Below are 17,924 nucleotides of genomic sequence, written 5' to 3' on the forward strand. Positions count from 1 at the left end.
TTTTGTCGGCATCACGCTGCTCTAATAGCTACACATGTGCTTCACCTCCGAGACGCCTCAGCCGCACACCTCGGCCTTCCTCACACCGCCAATTACCTTCTGTTTCTCTGAACATTTCCAGCAAAGTCTTTGTTCGCCTCAAATGAACCGAGAAAAAAAGAGGCTTCAGAGGAGAAAGTGGGAGCGTTTGAGGGAAGTGAGGGATTTGAAATTTACAGTTAGCTCACAGACATAATTCCATTTTTAATGGGTTTCTAAATGCATTCAGTTTCAGGGGATAACTCTGCATTTTCAAGTTGCGCTAATCACTTCAGTCCATAATGTGCCTCAAGAAACACCATGGTAATCTAAACACACACACACATACACACACACACACACACACACACACACACACAAACTGCGCCAGCAGTGGGCCCCGGCGAAGATTAGAAATCAGAAGTGAATTATACAGTAGCGCTGCCCCAGTTGGCTGATTAGCTCTCTCGTGGGAGATGCCTTTAAGATTCTTTTTGAGTTGGCGGACGACTCGCTCCCACAGAGTCACCTTTTGTGAGCCGCATTAAAATTCGGCGCGTCCAGGCGAGATCCTGGATGAATGGCAGCGATCTCAGGAGCCCACGCTCACAATTAGACAGAGAGAAGAAGTGTCTTATCCTGTATCGCTCTTTATACACCACTAATATCAGCACATCTCAAAGAAATCAGTGTTCCTCGTGCCAGGGATGCTCTTTAGCTCACAATCATTAAGCAGTTCACCAAGAAATGGTGGGAAACAGAGAAGGTTTAAAGATAAAAAAAACAAGATCTGTAGGTCTGTACAAAACCTGGCTGCACAAAATAACCTACCATTTCACACGGGAAACTATACAGTGTGTGGATATATCGCAAGGGTTATATTTAGCTTCCTTCAGTTCCATTGCTACAGGTGTTTAAAATGATTAAATCAAGCATATATTCATGTAGTCTGCTTTTATGAACAGTAGTAAAAGCATAACTACTATCAAGAAAAATTCAAATACAAATACTATCAAGACCAAGACCACAAATGGGAGTACAAATGATGTAGAGACTGAGACAAATCCATGCACAAATGCTGTCAAGACCAAATATGAGTACAAGTACATTCGACACTATATAAAATGCAAGTATGAATACCATGCAATGCATTGAGACTAAGACAAGTTCAAGAATACAAGTACTGTGACACTGTGACAAATGCAAGTGCAATTGAGACTGAGACAAATCTGATTACAGGTACTTCGAAGACCAAGACAAATTCTAATACAAATGCTATAAACATCAAGAAAAAAATATTACAAATGGTATGGAGTCAGACAAAGACAAATCTAATCCAAGAACAATTTCTATCAAGAAAGAGATACAATGCTATTGAGACTGAGACAAGTCAAAGTACAATTACTATCGAAACTCTTACAAATCCAAACCAAGTGCTAATGAGACAGAAACAAATCTGACTACAAATATTATCAAGACTGAGACAAATGTGAGTCTAAACTTGATTGTACTTGAGTACAAAAGCTACTGACACTGTGACAAATCCAATTACAAGTGCTACCAAAACTGAGATAAAAATGCTATTGAGACTGAGACCAATCTGATTAAAAATTCTACCAAGACCAAGACAAGTTAGAGTAAATGCTATTAAGACTGAGAAAGTCAAAGTCCAAATGCTATAGAAACAGAGACAAATCCAAGTACAAGATAATATTGTGACCGAAACAAGTCTAAGCACAAATCCAAAGAAGACTGAGACAAAATACGATTATAAATCCTTTTCAATCTGAAACCAGTCTGAGTAGAAATACTATTGAAGTGATCGTGTGAATCGTGACGGTGATCACTTCAATGTTCGGTGAATCAAGTGGTAGAAAAACAACACTAGAACTCATGGATAGATTTAATAGTGAAAATAAGAGCTTTTCCACACACACAACGCAGTGAAAATAACTCAAGATACTGGGATTAAATAGGTGTTTAGCCTTAAAAAAAAAACAACTTATCAATGATGCTAAATGCCAAAAACGGCTTTAATTTTCTAGGGATAAAAAAGTTTGTAGAGCAATGGAAGAATGAGTATGTGAAGGTCTGATGAGTCCAGATTTACCCTGTTCCAGAATATATAGAGTTATATTGTGAGGTTGATGCTGCAGTGGGTCTGCAGGTTTAGGTTCAGCAACAGTATGTGCATGAGATCATAATTTTTTATACATGGATTGAGAGAGAGTTCACCACAGAGTCCAGACCTTAACCTCATTGAGAATGTTTTGGTACAAATGCTATAAAAGCTGAGACGAGTTTCACTATAAACTGAAGTCTGATGTCTGAGCTGAGTTTATTCCACAGTTTATGTCTCAGTGCAACACAAGCTGGGGTTCAGATCACTACCCATGACTCCGTTCACACTCACGATGGCCACTGTCACATAAAATCACCTCTCTGCTCACTGACCTTTGGATCAGCGGCCGTTTTCCCCGTCCACACTTCACAGCGCCGTCACGCCCAGCTCGCGTGCCAACACACTGCCATCTGTGAGCTCCCTCATACAGACAGCCTCTTCCTGAGGAGACCCCACGCCTTCATCTGACAGCAGCACATCAACTCAAACCGGCCACTTTATCGGAAACCCTTCCCTGTAGCTCATCTGCTGATGCACAGTTAGCATTAGCTTAGCTTAGCTTCACTAGACCTGCATCAGTGGTCAGGTAGATAACCAAGGTCTAATAAAGTAGCCATAAAGTAGGTGTTTCTAATAAAGTGGCCAATGAGTGGATGTGTGGAGGTGTACAGTAGGTGTTTCTGATAAAGTGGCCAGTTATTGAAGGCACTAGATAGGTGTTTCTAATATAGTGGCCTGCATGACAAAGCTCATAATAGGTGTTTCTGATAAAGTGGCCAGTTTTTGAAGGCACTTAATAGGTTTTCTTATGAAGTGGCCAGTTAGCAGAAGCACAAGGTGGGTGTTTCCAATAAAGTGGCCGGTTTTTAAAGGCACAAGGTAGGTGTTTCTGATAAAGTGGCCAGTTAGGGGATGTGCGAAAGCGTACAGTAGGTGTTTCTGATAAAGTGGCCAGTTATTAGATAGATGTTTCTGATAAAGTGGCCAGTTAGTGAATGTGTGGAGGCGTACAGTAGGTGTTTCTGATAAAGTGGCCAGTTTTTGAAAGCACAAGGTGGGGGTTTCTGATAAAGTGGCCAGTTATTGAAGGTACTAGTTAGGTGTTTCTGATAAAGTGGCCAGTTAGTGGATGTGTTGAGGCGTACAGTAGGTGTTTCTGATAAAGTGGCCAGTTATTGAAGGCTCTAGGTAGGTGTTTCTGATAAAGTGGCCAAATAGTGGATGTGTTTAAGCATACAGTAGGTGTTTCTGATAAAGTGGCCAAATAGTGGATGTGTTGAAGTATACAGTAGGTGTTTCTGATAAAGTGGCCAAATAGTGGATGTGTTGAAGTATACAGTAGGTGTTTCTGATAAAGTGGCCAAATAGTGGATGTGTTGAAGTATACAGTAGGTGTTTCTGATAAAGTGGCCAAATAGTGGATGTGTTGAAGCATACAGTAGGTGTTTCTGATAAAGTGGCCAAATAGTGGATGTGTTGAAGCATACAGTAGGTGTTTCTGATAAAGTGGCCAAATAGTGGATGTGTTGAAGCGTACAGTAGGTGTTTCTGATAAAGTGGCCAGTTAGTGGATGTGTGGAGGCGTACAGTAGGTGTTTCTGATAAAGTGGCCAGGTAGTGGATGTGTGGAGGCGTACAGTAGGTGTTTCTGATAAAGTGGCCGCCCTGCAGCAGTGGAGTTGTTGGTGTGCTGTGTGATCTGATGGTGAAGGTCAGGTCTGAGGAACGTTTGACTTTGTGTAGTGCCCTTTTTCCGAAGCTCCAGCATTTCAGTGAAACTTCCAGCTAATCCCAGCTGAGTGGAACTCTCAAGGGCAGAGCGGATCCCGCGCGGAGCCTCCGCTGATTAAATCAAAGATCAAAGTGAATCCCGGCCGTGTTGTTGCGCCGGGAAAAAAGAGAAGTGCTGTCTGGGGAGGTTTCAAAGCCCACAGCACATGTTAAAGCCAGCGAGGCGTCAGCGCCATGTTTTATTGATTCTGCTCACGGGGGTGAAGACAATGAAGAGATTGAATATTTCATTTAGATCTCACTTTGTTTTCCAGCCGTTTTCTGGAGCTGCTGGTAAACAGGAAGGTGTCAGCGGGGAAGCGTCTCTCTGTTCTACTTCTGTTCTCCCGGTGAGATGGCCAAAATCAAAATTAAAACATGTTTTATTTGAAGGATCTCATTTGAACAAATTACTACTCTGTAATTTAGACTGATAAAATGTTAAAAGGGTGTTATACCCTTAAATTATAATTGATATTTGGTTTGTATTATTTTAATGTTTTACTTCATTGAATTACTCACTAAAATATTCAGTAGATAAGTTAATATTTGTTGAATATTTAGCATATTATTAAAACTTAAGACTACAAAGAAATCTTGTTTTTCCATCTTAATAACTTAATAACATATTTTTATGTTTTGTTTACTGCTAATTCTTGAGCACAAATGTATGGCTTGATATATTTTTTATGACAATATCATACTTTAAACATGAGAAAAACATATTTAAACCTGTAAGAAAATATACAAAAAAAATTAACCAGTGTTGTGTAACCAGTTTAAATAAATATTAATTATAACCAGGCATCATTGTAAAAAAAACATTACAAGAGGTAAAGAAAAAAACACCCCCACATCAAAGAAAAAACTGTAAAAAATGTCCAAAAAGTTATTTAAAGTGAAGAATAACATTCCTAAATGTGTAATAATGTCAGTTGGGCCTGATCTAAGCTTTAAATTCTTTACACAGTTTTGTCCAACTTTTATGTGTGGAAATGTTTCTATAGGGTTTAGATGAGAAAAACACTGTATACAGCTTTGTTATCAAAAGAACAATAAACAAAAGAAATGCTTAGTTGAAAAGATAGAGGGGTGTGTATACTAACTGGACCAGGTGTGAGTAATCAGAAGCTCGGCGCGTTTGAACGCTGCAGCATCACGTGATCTGCAGTGTCTGGAAGGTCCGGTGTTAGTGCATGCTGGGAGATGGAGTCCTTCGTGTGTTTCAGAGTTCATAGAATGAAAGAGACCGTATTATTTCAGCCCTCATTGCAATCTAACATGCAATAATACGTCTCTGTAAAATGTGAACCAGGATTAAAATGTACTGAGTTTAAAAAAGCTAAACATAGTGGATGTTTACTGTTAGTCCATTCGTATTTTAAAGAGTTGAATGTAAGAATACAGGACTTCCTAAAAGATGCTGTAGAAGAAGAGCAGTTTAAACAGTGTCCTACAGAAAAAACGTACAGATTGATTTAGTTCAGTACATGAGTTTTTACTTTATTACAGAATCTCTTTATTTACTGTGTGAAACGGAGACGCTGGTGTTTAGCTGGAAGCTCACTGTTCTGCTGTTGCTTCTGAAGAACAAAGCCGGAGAAGCGTCTGTGAGGTTTCTAATAGAGCTCAATCACGCCTCTTCTGCTTTACTGCAAGGCTAAATCTGCAGCGTGAGGAGGGCGGCTCGCTGAGGGGTTATACTGGGTGCTGAAACAATCTCATGCAGAATTAATTTGTCAGCACGAAGCCGTTAATCAGCAGGAAAGGAACTGTTAATTGAAGATGACACCATCGCTTCGCACGTCCGACGCTTTTTTCCACCGCGGAACTGAAAATACCCGAGCGGCGGGGCCTTCAACCTCACCAGGAGACGCAGCGCACACTCAGAGAGCGCTCAACCACCGAGAACGAAGAACAGAGACGAAAAGAGAGAGAGAGAGAGAGAGAGAGAGAAGAACCGGCGGATTGTTTTTTTATTGGAGAGCGTTCCAGTGACTGAGCGAGAGAGAGAGAGAGAGAAACAGAGAGAGAGAGAGCTGTGGCAATTATTTTTTATTTTCATTATCTCACTCCTTATTACTTACCATCTCTTTCTCTCTCTCTCTCTCTCTCTCTTTATCACTCTCTTTCTGTCTGTGCTGGTGTTACATTCCCTTTCTCTCATTTTTAGTCTCTTTCTCTCTCTTTCTCTCAGCTTTTTCACTCACTCACTCACTCGATGTCTCTCACTTATTTTTTTCTTACTCTCTCTCTTTTTCTCTCTCAATCTTTCACATTCACACCCATCTCACTCCTTTATTTTTTCACTCTCTCTCTATCCCACTCTCTCTGTCACACTCAGTCTTGTATATGTGTTCCACCTATATCACTCTTTCTATCTCCCTTTGTGTCACTCTTATTTTCTATTTCACTCTCACCCATTTCACTCTCTCTCTCTCTTGTTTTTTTACACTCTCTAATTCTTTTTCTTACTCTGTCTCTTTGCCGTCTCTCACTCTTTCTTTTTTATGCTTAATCTCTTTCTCTGTCACTTTCTCTCTCTCACTCACACTCTTATTCTGTCACTCTCAATCTGTCTCTCGCTCTCTCCCCCTCTCTCTCTTTCACTCTCTTACCATCACTCTTTCTCACTCTTAGTCTGTCTCTTTCTGTTACTTTCTATTACCCCCTCTCAATCTCTATCTCATTCTTTCGCCTTTTCTCACTCCCAATGTCTCTTTTACTCTCTTTCCCCAACACTCTTGGCACTCTCACTCTCTCGCTCTCTTTTTCTCACTCACAGTCTCTCTCTGTCCCCCTCTTTCTCACTCTCTCTTTTACCCTTTTAGTCTTTCAATCTCAATTTGTCTCTCGCTCTCTCACCCCTCTCTCTCACTTTTGCACTCCCTTACCATCACTCTTTCTCTCTCTCTCTCTCTTTTTCACTCTTAGTCTGTCTATTTCGATCTCACAGTCACGCTTCTCACTCTCTATTGCTTTTTCTCACTCTCAATTTCTCTTTAATACTTATCTTTTACTCTTTTTCCCAACACTCTTTTGCACTCTCTGTTACTTTCTCTGTTTTTCTCACTCGTAGTCTCTCTGTCTCTCTCTCTGTCACTCTCAATTTCTCTTTCACTCTCTCACTCTCACACTTTCTCTCACAGTTAGATTCTCTCTCTCTCTCTCTCTGTCTCTCTGTTGGTAGAGATGAATTGCTTCTTCCGGGTGTAAGAAAGTTATCTCTTGAAATACAAAGAGCGGCTCATCTATCCGAGTAGCCGAGCAGCAGCACGACGGCGGAATGAGTAGAGGGTGTAGTGATGGAGTGTGTGTGTGTGGGGGGGGTGGTGTAGTGTGTGTGGGAGGGGGGTGTAGTTGGATATATGTGTATATATGTGTGATTACACCCAGGGCTAGCCATGCTCAGCCTTAGCATCGCTAAAACATCAATACCCCATTCTCACGCCTTCCCCCAAGCCTTTGAACCACAGCTGACGATTTCCTCTCCGTCTCAGACACTCGCTCCGAGCCCGGCGCTCGCACGCTTGTCACACTCGTGCTTGCACGACTTAGCGAACATTTCCACGCTGCCGTTCCAGCATCCGTGGCAGATATGATCAGAAGAGAGGAACGGAAATCAAATCAAAGCCCATCCGGGCCTTTATCTGTCCCACATCCACAAGATATGCGAGTACGAGTGGAAGTCTTCACATCCGTAGCTCACGGAGAGAAGAAGATCAAGGCTGGGGAAAGTCGGCACAGATTTTAGAAAAGTACAGAGGAACTGCTGAGGAACCAGGCAGGCGGCTGTAGTGGTGAAATTTGGTGGAACGTGAGGGGGGCATGAGGGCATTAAGTGCAGGGACTGTATCGGCTTTAGCTGTGCTTTCTCTTTGTTGTTTCTCAACCTTAAATAAAATGGAACAAAGGGATGTAGGCTCAATCCCATTTCATGAACCTCTACCCCTTGTTTTCAAGTGTAACCCTTCCTCTTAGAACAGAGTTAGAAGGGGAAGAAGAATTAGGAAACCCTTTAATCAACACGTCAATACGTCATCAGGAGCCCTTAAAAAAGTTCAGCAACCTAACTGCTGCTGCTGCTGCTGGTTAACTATAGTTAAATTTAGGGCGATTTTATTATATATCTTCAGAAAGGGGGGAGATCGAGCAGAAATTAATTATATTATTGTCCATTCCTTAATTCTTAACTGTGATGGAGCGCTGAAATTAGCTTTGATTAGCTTTTAATTTATTTTACATTCCACCTTAAATGCTGCAGCCCCTGCCTTCCTTGTCAGTTGCACCATTTAAGGTGGAACGGGAACGTTAGCTAGCTAAGCTAGCTAGTGAGACAAACTACGAGCGATCTTTTTTATATGCTTATTTTGAATAATTTGGTCATAAGACATTGAAACTACACATCATGAAACTATGATGATATAGTGCTAATGCTGATTTTAACAAGAAGAAATTCTCTGTTTGAGGGGTAGGGGTAAGAGGTAGAGCCAAGGGGTGAAATGGGATTGGGCTATAATCTGACTAAATAAAAATTATAATGCTTCTTTAACCAGCAGAGCAACAGATTCTATTTAACATTAAAACCTCTAAAATCTCTCCCTAAACATTTCATACCCCAACATCTGTTTCAATCCCCCTTTCCCAACCCTTTTACCTCCAGGGTCCAAACCATAACATATGCAGATTTATACTGGTTCTCTTTTAGCAGGGGACTAAAGGAAGGGCAGGACGGAGTCTCGTCCTTCTCTGTGTCCCCTGCTAAACAAGAACCATTATAAATCAGTATATCTTATGGTTTAGACCCTAGTATGCTCATAAATATGAACTCATGATAATCTTTTTCATGCCTGCACTGTAAATAATAGTCTAGGAACCAGATATAGCCACATTAATATATTTACAGGAGCACAGAAGCTCTACCACCTTAAAAAAGCTTCACAACACCACAGTAAACATACATCAAACAAACCCTGAACACATACTGATCAGTTTCATACTGTCTAATACCCATTTACACTATACCCAAATTAAGCAATATACCCTAAAAGTGCCTTACTCTGCTATTCCACCTTAATTCTTGAAGGATACAATTCCACCCTAAATGCTACCGCTATATATATTGAAACAATCCACCTTAAATGCTGTCACTATATGTACAGTCACACTAACACCAGCTTATTTGATATTTTTATTCCACCTTAAACAGTGAAGCAGTGCGGACACTACTTTTTTATTCTATTCCACCTTAAGAGCTGCATCTGTTACATACAGTAATTAGTGTTTTCCAGCTGCTTATTTGATTCTCTGATCAAATAAATAAATCCACCTTAAATAGTGATGAAAGGGATGAAACTTTTGTTGTGACTGTTATAGATATTCCACCTTAAATTCTACTTCTGCCTAGTTAAATGAGTTCATATTGGAGGGAATTTCTGTATATAAACCAGAACAGTGGTGCTTTAAAGTATCTGAACCTTTTTTTATATATATTTCTACATATCACACACTTTACCAAATAACAAATTATAAAAAAAAAAAAATACACTTTTATTTATTGAGGAAAATGGTCTAATATTATGAATCTGTAAGTGATTAAAAGATCTAGAATTAGAACAAGTTAGAATCAGATGTTTTTATCTATCACATTGTTTATGTTAATGTCTACAATAAGGAGAACACTGAACAACTGTGAAACTGTGAAACATGGGGGTGGTAGTATCACAGTTTGGGCTATTTTGCTGCATCTGCGCTTGGACGACTTGATAGAACAATGAATTCAGAACTATATTATATTTATCTCTGAGCTAAATCTCAAGAGAATGTGGGTCATGCACCAAGACAATGACCCCAATCACACATGTCATTCTAGAATAGTTAAATAAGAATATTAAATAAGAATATTAAAGAATAGTTAAATAAGAATATTTAGTTAGTTTTGGAATAGCCAAAAGTAAAGTAAAGAAAAGTCTTCAACTGTTTTCTAACCAGCATATGGGTTTTTACGTGGATACACAGCTTTTCAAACACCTTAACCCTCAAGGACCAACATAGAAAAAAATAACATTGACCAGCAGAAGCTGGTGTTTTCTCAGGATTTTTATCAGCAGGGAAATGATTGCAGTTAAGGTTAGAGTGCAGCTATATGTTCTTCATCTAATTCTCACTGAAACGCTGCAGAGCTTTACCTTCTTCGCTTGATTTAACAAGCCCTACAGGCTGACCTGCACTCAGGCTTCATCACCAAACTGAAATAAAACGTGCCTTTCACCTCTTTTAATAAGCCTAGTTTAGACCTATTTACTTTTCCAATGGAAAATCTCTATTCAAAATGCTGTAAAGTCTGTAAAGTCCAAGGCTAGGCTTAGTCTTATATATATATTTATTTTTACTACAGAGTGGAACACAACATTTTCTCCAATAAATATTAAGGTTAGATTTAGATATAGGCAACATGACCCAGACTACAATATGGCAGCTTGACCTTAGTGGTCTATTAAATTCTTACTGATCTAACCTCATCCTCCTCTTCTTCCTCCTCTTTTTCCTCTGCTGCAATTCTCTCCTTCTTGAAAACAAATTTCATGTCTCTCTTCATTTAATTTGAAGCCTCTGATTCAACAAAGCACAAAGAACAACAAAGACAAGAAAAAAACAGTAAAGCCTTCTTTAATTATCGCAGATAAAACACGGGATTAATTTACACCAACAACAAAGTGAGTAATTAAACTGCAGTTTGAGGAGTGAAGTATGAGCTGCGTCGGCAGAGCTGAAGTTCCTTAGGTGACTAATTACGTATGCAAGATAATGAATCTGCCTGCAGATCCACGAGCCAATCAGGGAGAGGAATGACTCTTACACAGAGATGAGGACTCGAGATTACGACTCGGACCTGAGACACACTTAAGTTGGACTCAAAACACTTCAGACTCAACTCTGGCTCATGCTAAAAAGACTTTACACTCAATTCGAACTCGTGCACAAAAGATTCAGACTCAATTTGGACTTGTGTTAATAAATTCGGACTTAGACTCTACTAAAAAGACTTTAGACTTGACACAGACTCATGCTCAAAAGACGACTTGGACTCATAATCAAAAGACTTCTGACTCAACTCAGATTCATACTCAAAAGATGTCACACTCAACTCGGACTCAGACTCCAATCTGACTTATGCTCAAATAACTTCAGACTCGTTTCAGACTCGAATCACACTCATATAACTCAAATAACTCGATTCGGACTCAAAAGACTTCAGACTCGACATGGGCTGAAACTCAGATTTGTCCACAGAATTTTTAGACTCGACTCGGACTCAGACTCAAAAGACTTCAAACTCAGACTCAGACTTGACTCGTACTTTTACTTGTACTCAAAAGATTTCAGACTTGACTTGGACTCAGACTCGACTCTGACTCATGCATAAAAGACTTCCGACATGACTCGGTCTCAGACATAACTTCAGACTCGTTTCAGACTCGAATCGGACTCATGCTCAAATAACTTCAGACTCGACTCGTGCTCAGAAGACTACAGACTCGACTCAGACTCATTCTCAAAAGATTCAGACTACACTCAGACTCTTGGTCAAAAGACTTCAGATTTGACTTGGACACAGACTCGACTCTGACTCATGCTCGAAATACTTCAGACTCGACAAAAAGACTGTGTAAATCTCTGCACTTATAAATGGTTCTTTCTGAGATCAGATTTTTTTGTGTGATTTTTATTTTATTACAGGGTGGTCTCTGTGTTGTCACTGTGCTCTGGTGGTCTTCACGGACCCGCCGGAGCTCTGAGACAAACACAGAAAGCCTTTTCTCGGCTAATAATGTTTTTTTGTTCACGCCTGATGAAAACAGTCCGTTTTTTTCTGGTTGTTCTGAACTCGGGGAATATAAATTGGCTGCTCCGTCCCCATTTTTCCAGCCAGTGAAAGTGGTAAACAGCAGAATCCAATAAATGTCAGGCAAACATTAACTCATCCTGACATTTCTCTTTAAAAGATTAAAAATTAACTGGATTTTTTTTTTTCCGGGGTGGACGGGAACGCCGGGGCTGCGTATCTGTCAGCCGGAATGTTCAACAGTATGAGTTTTTTTTTCTGGCCAATAAGCGTTCATCCGTCTGAGAGCCGCGTTCCTCGCTGCCGAGGAGCCGCGATGATAATTTAACGCCTCTGATATTTTTTTTATTCTATCTTTTTAATTAGATTTTATAATTAGGTCTCTGTGCATATTCCGCACCGCTGATTATTTCCACAACTCCGCCGGAATCTGCTCCGTCCGCCTCGCCGTGAACTCCGAGGAACTCCGAGGAACTCGGGAAAAAGGCCGCAAAATTTAGTGGAGGAAATTTATTGGAGGAAATTTAGTGGAGGGAGTCGTCGCCTCGCAGACGATTCCAGCGTTTATTCAGGGCTTTAATTGACCTGGCTGAGGATGGAAGGAAGCGGGAGCGAGCGCTCCGGTTCTCGGAGAGGAGGAAGGAGGAGAGGGAAAATGAAGGGATGGCGTTCGCTGGGCGGCGAGAGCGCTGGACGGCAGAATGCTGGCATTATTCTCCAGCATCCTGAGAGGCCGAGCCAACCTTCAGAAACACAGCTTTCAGAAAAGAGCTCAATTCTCGAGGGGGCCGACGAAGGGGGGGTGAAAACAAACTCATAGCTCCAATTTTCTCTTTCCACACACACACACACACTCAAACACACACTGACACACACACACACTGACTGCACACTCCTACGCAATCATGGTGAGGAAATGGAAGAGTGTGTTGGAGTGGATCTGGCAACCGTATTTCCTCCAGACTCATCCATAAGGGTCCAATCCCTCGTTTCTCCCCCTCCAGAAAGACCCACACCTGCCCTCCATCCGCTTCCCTCCCGAATCTGAAGACCGACTTCCTTTTCCAGCATGGAGTGAACAGCTGCCCACCATCACCCACCAGCTACCAGTTACCAGCTACTCCAGCTACCAGTGAACAGTATTCTAGCAGAATTCAAAATTATTTGGGTTATGAAAAAGAAATGCAGGGCTAAAAACAAGCAGTTTGGGTCGTTTCCACAACCAACACAGGGTTAATGTGGTAAAATGAACTTATCCTGTGCAACAGAGGAAACCCTTGGGCAGTCCTGATGAGAGCCTGTTTCATCATAACGTACTGTATCTGATGTCTTTGCGAATGCACTTAAGAATACTTTCAGAAATCTATTTTTTTGGTTCCCTCTAGTCTGTCCCTGTGTTTATTTACCTTCCTCTGCTTGAGCCTGGCATTTATTATACCTTGTCTCCGCCCCTGCTGCTCACCTGTTCGTTTGTAGCTCCGCCCCCTTGTTAGCTCCGTCCCAGTGTTTCCAATTATCTGTCCTTGTCCGTGTATGTATAAATAGTCCTTTTGTTTGAGTTTTATTTGTCCGTGGCTGTGCATTTTTACGTTATTTAGGATCTTTTGTTTTTTTCAATAAATCTCGTTTCTGCTTCTACCTGACGTTGGTGGAATAACCCTGGTTGGTTTTTAATCACAGGTTTTTTATGCATGTGGGCATCATGTTCTCCTCCACCAGTCTTACACACTGCTTTTGGATAACTTTATGCGGCTCACTCCTGGTGCAAAAAAAGTGTTTTAAGCTTTTCAACCACTATAAATGGTTTTGTAGTTTGTCGAGTTCAATCTCAGAAACATACTGTATCATCTGGATTTGATGAGTTAGATGATGATCTAACTCTTAAGCGTAAGAAAGAGATTGCATTTCCCAGTTCCACGTTGCTTTTGCACCGATGTGGAACCAGCACCCTTATGGTTTGCAAACCTACATTTGAACCAGTTCACTGTGTTTCCACCAACAAAAGTAGGTTCCAGAACCAGGAACGTTCATTTGCAGCAGGAACCAAAAAAATACTAGGTTCTTTAGAAAAAAAAAACCTGACTGCCTCCATGTCTTATTACTGCTTCTACCTGACATTGGTGGAATAACCCTGGTTGGTTTTTAACCATCACAGTTTTTTTTATGCATCTTGGCATGTTGTCCTCCACCAGTCTTACACACTGCTTTTGAAAAACTTAATGCTTTTCATTCCTGATGCAAAAATTAAATTAGTTCAGTTTGGTGGTTTGATGGCTTGTGATCATCATCTTCCTCTTTATTATATTCCAGAGGTTTTCAATTTGGGAAAAACAGAGCTGTAGATTTTTGGATGTGTTTTGATGTTGGAGGAGGACAGGGACCGGAAGAATTTGATGATGTTCCATCAGTCTGTCTCTTTAAGTCCGTGTGTATGGGAGTGTGTCTCACCCATCTGTCCAGGAGCTCCTGAGCAGAGCATGTGAGGAAACAGTGGTGGAGTCGGCAGCTCGTTGCTGTCGGCCTTTTACACGTCCACACGAGGTTTTCACACATCACAGCTTCCTCCGGGGGGGCGGGCATGTGATTCTTAGTGAAGGTGGGGGTAGGGATGGAGATGGGCTGGCTGAGGAGAGGTGTTCTGACAGGCAGACGGAGGAATGATCTGAAGCCTCTCCAGGAGTTGAGGAGTAAAGTAAAGAAGACTATACATATATACACACACTACACTCATTAAACTGAAGACTCACTTAATCTACAATGTCCACCCATGCACTGACTACGCACTCCTAGCCCGAGCCATGAGACGTCCCTAATTATGATCACTATTATTATGATCATTTTTCACAAGCCTGATTTTTTGTCCACTGTTCTCCTGTTTTGTTCTCCTCCCCATGTGCTCCACTAGTGCCTGTGTTTTTTATGTCCTGTCAATCCTAAGAAAGATGAATGGTTCTATGGCTGAGAAAATCAACTCATTCATATTAGTAAATTTGTAACATTTTGAACAAAAAAAACATGGTTTTATACAGACAGAAAAGTGTTTCAACCTTTTCAATCACTATAAATGGTATCGGGGTTGATCAAGTTCAATCTCAGAAACACATCATCTGGATTTAAGATGAGTTACCTCTTAGTTTTAAGAAAGAGATTGTGTTTCCAAATTCCACATGACTTCACAGCACTGTTCTGGTGTGTGAACCTAATTTTGAACCGGTTCACTGCGTTTCTACCAACAAAAGTAGGTTTCAGAACCAGGAACATTCATTTTCAGTGGGAACCAAAGAACAGTAGGTTCTTCAGCGTGAACCGTGACCGCTTCTGTTCACCACCATTGTGCAACACCCTTTGTTGATGACATATGATGTAACATTTTGACAATTTTGACGATAAAACTTGTGGAAACACAGGCTAATTCGCTGAGAAGCACCACGGTTCTTATAAGCTTGAATGGAACTGGTTCAGGAACTATAAGTTTCAGCACTAGTTCTGGCAGGAATTTCAAGTGCTTGTCACTAATTTGTCAAACAATTATCACCAGCTTCCACCTGTCTTTATAAGACCTCCCCTCTCACGCCCTCCTTCAGTTTGACTCCACCCCTACCTCCTACATACGACAGGATCTGCTTACAATGCAGGTCCTACTCCAAAGACTAATTTTACATTAATTGTTATCTAATACATTGTTAATGCTATCGAAATTAAAGCTTATTGTTATTATCGCATGCTTGCATCTGGAGTCTTACTGGTAGACCCTGGTAGATTGTACAGTTCAGCCTGTAAAGAATTATGGAGGACAGCTGAAGCGCAGTGAGGTTAAAAAAAGATGGAGCGGCTCTGATTGCTGAGACCGGCTGAACACGTTCGTCTTCGAGGGTCATTGTAACTAATTCCATTCATTTGAATAAAGAAACTTTTGAAGGCTCTTTTTTATTCCTGCGCGAGAGCGGTTCGCTGCTTTTTGGGGCTGAATCGCTGTGTCATTTATTGCAGAGAGTGAAATAATTTATCATCTTGCCGGTATGTGTCCAAGGCCTCCTTTGATGTACAAATCTTGTAGCTCATAATGGACTATTATGCCGGAGTAAGAATGCGGCTCCTTCATTGCTATGCTGCTAACGCTTTCTGTCTGCTGAATTGCGGTGTGATGACAAAGAGTCAAGATGTTTATTCGAAGGCCGTTTCAAGAACACAAAACCAATCCATCAGGGGTGAAGGCCCTTATTTCCCCGGCTCACGTGATGATGTTTGTATTATGTGTTTTTGTCTGAAAGCCGTTGTGCTCAGTCAGGGGAAGCAGAGACGCAGGAAAAAAGCATTCCAGCACTCTCACCCTGAAAATGATCTCAACTCTCAGGCCCCGAGCCGGCGCCCGCTCGGGCAGATTGAAAATACAATCATCCTTGAAGGAGTGGGCTGCGGCCGAGAGAGGCGAGAGAGGTAGAGAGAGAGGCGCGAGAGAGAGAGAGGTAGAGAAAGAGAGAGCGTATGGGGGTAATGAGGCTTGACAGAACAACCTCTCCCTCTCTTTCTTGTTGACAGCTTCCAGCCTTTGTGAAAGCAGAGCTCACAGCCATGATAGAAGGAGCTAAATGAAGCTGCCTTACAGCAAACACTCCTGAAACAGACCTTCTGAACGACAACCGCTGAGATTCATTTGGGCTTATCTCGGGTTTCTAATTCCAGATGTTCTGCACGCTGCTGACAGGACGTACGCTCCGAGTCAGAATCCTGCCTCCGTACGCACATTTATATAGATTTATATATACAGCGTATGACCACACACACGTCAGTTAGCTCGTGTATTTATGCATGGATTTGTAAAAGTGTGAGGCAGCGGGTTGCCAGTGATTTCGCCCCGCTTGGTGTCATGACACATGGCCTCTCAAGGCAGGCAGGGTGCTTTAGGTTTATATTTACGACGTATAAACCCACACACTTCCATGTATTTAGAACCACAATGCAGTGTGGAAGAAAGCTCGATTCTGAAGTGAAACTGAATTATAATGTTGGTAGAAGAGCAGCATTAAATCTGGGAAAGCGGACTAAGGCGTAGCAACTGCGATCGGCGAATCACAGTGGTTTAAATCCTCCAGATCATCCTACTATGCCACCAGCCCAACCGAGGTTTAGTATCATAGTATCATGACGTAGTGTGTAGTAATTAATATTATTGTATGAGTTATTAAGTTATATACAAAGTATTTTTATTTTAATGTTATTTTGTTGTGATTAATGGTATTTTCTGCAGTCAGAAAGAGTATGTATGATTTTACACATGGGAAATTTACAGGAAAATGCTTATACAGGAAGACAACGGGAAAGATGGCTAAAATACGGGAGACTTGATGGGTATGCATCAGCAGCCAGAGTCTGAGAGAGAGCATAAGGCACAAGTGGCCATGCTATCTCTGGTTAGGTAGATGGTGCTTTCTTCCTACATCACTCCCAAATTCAGCACAGTAAGTATAGTAATGCAAACATGTAACAGCACTTTCAAAAAGAAAAGAGGTGATGGTTGGACTTTACATATATCAGAGGAGGCATGTACTAATCTTCACCCTTCTAGTGTTGGGGGGCATTACTAGTGATTGTGAATGCCCTAGTGAATGGGTTGGGTATACGATTTTCTAAACTGTGGTACAAAATGGGATCAAATTAAACTAGTAGACTTTTAAGAAGTTAAATTAACTGAGAACCTTCTTTTGCAATGTAAAATTCTTTATTCTCACAGTTCTTTCAAAAAAACATGGTTTATTGTGAAACCAAAAATGCCTATCTTTCAATACCCACAAATTAAGAAACGCATTCTCTATGGCACTGTTTTAGCACGTTTATTTTGTAAGAGTGAAGACCAGTTTGAGCTGCTCATCACTGTGGAAGTAAATGGTCTTGGTCTTTCTGCCAGTAAAAGAAGAAAACTCTGATCCTGATACACTGAGAGGTTGCACTCTTTGTCCACTTGTCAGGCCAGTGGATTTCTTTCTTTTTTTTTGATTTTTTTTCCAATTTTCTCCCCAATTTAGTCATTTCCACTTTCCCCGCTAGCTAGGACTCCAGCTATCACACACTGCTGGCAGCACTGGGAAGGTGAAGTCTAGCACATCACACGTAACTCAACCAGAGAGAGTGAAGCCAATTATGCTCTCTGGGACTCTCGGCCAGAGACGG

This window comes from Astyanax mexicanus, chromosome 11 (assembly GCF_023375975.1).
Source record: "Astyanax mexicanus isolate ESR-SI-001 chromosome 11, AstMex3_surface, whole genome shotgun sequence".
NCBI classification, from domain to species: domain Eukaryota; kingdom Metazoa; phylum Chordata; class Actinopteri; order Characiformes; family Acestrorhamphidae; genus Astyanax; species Astyanax mexicanus.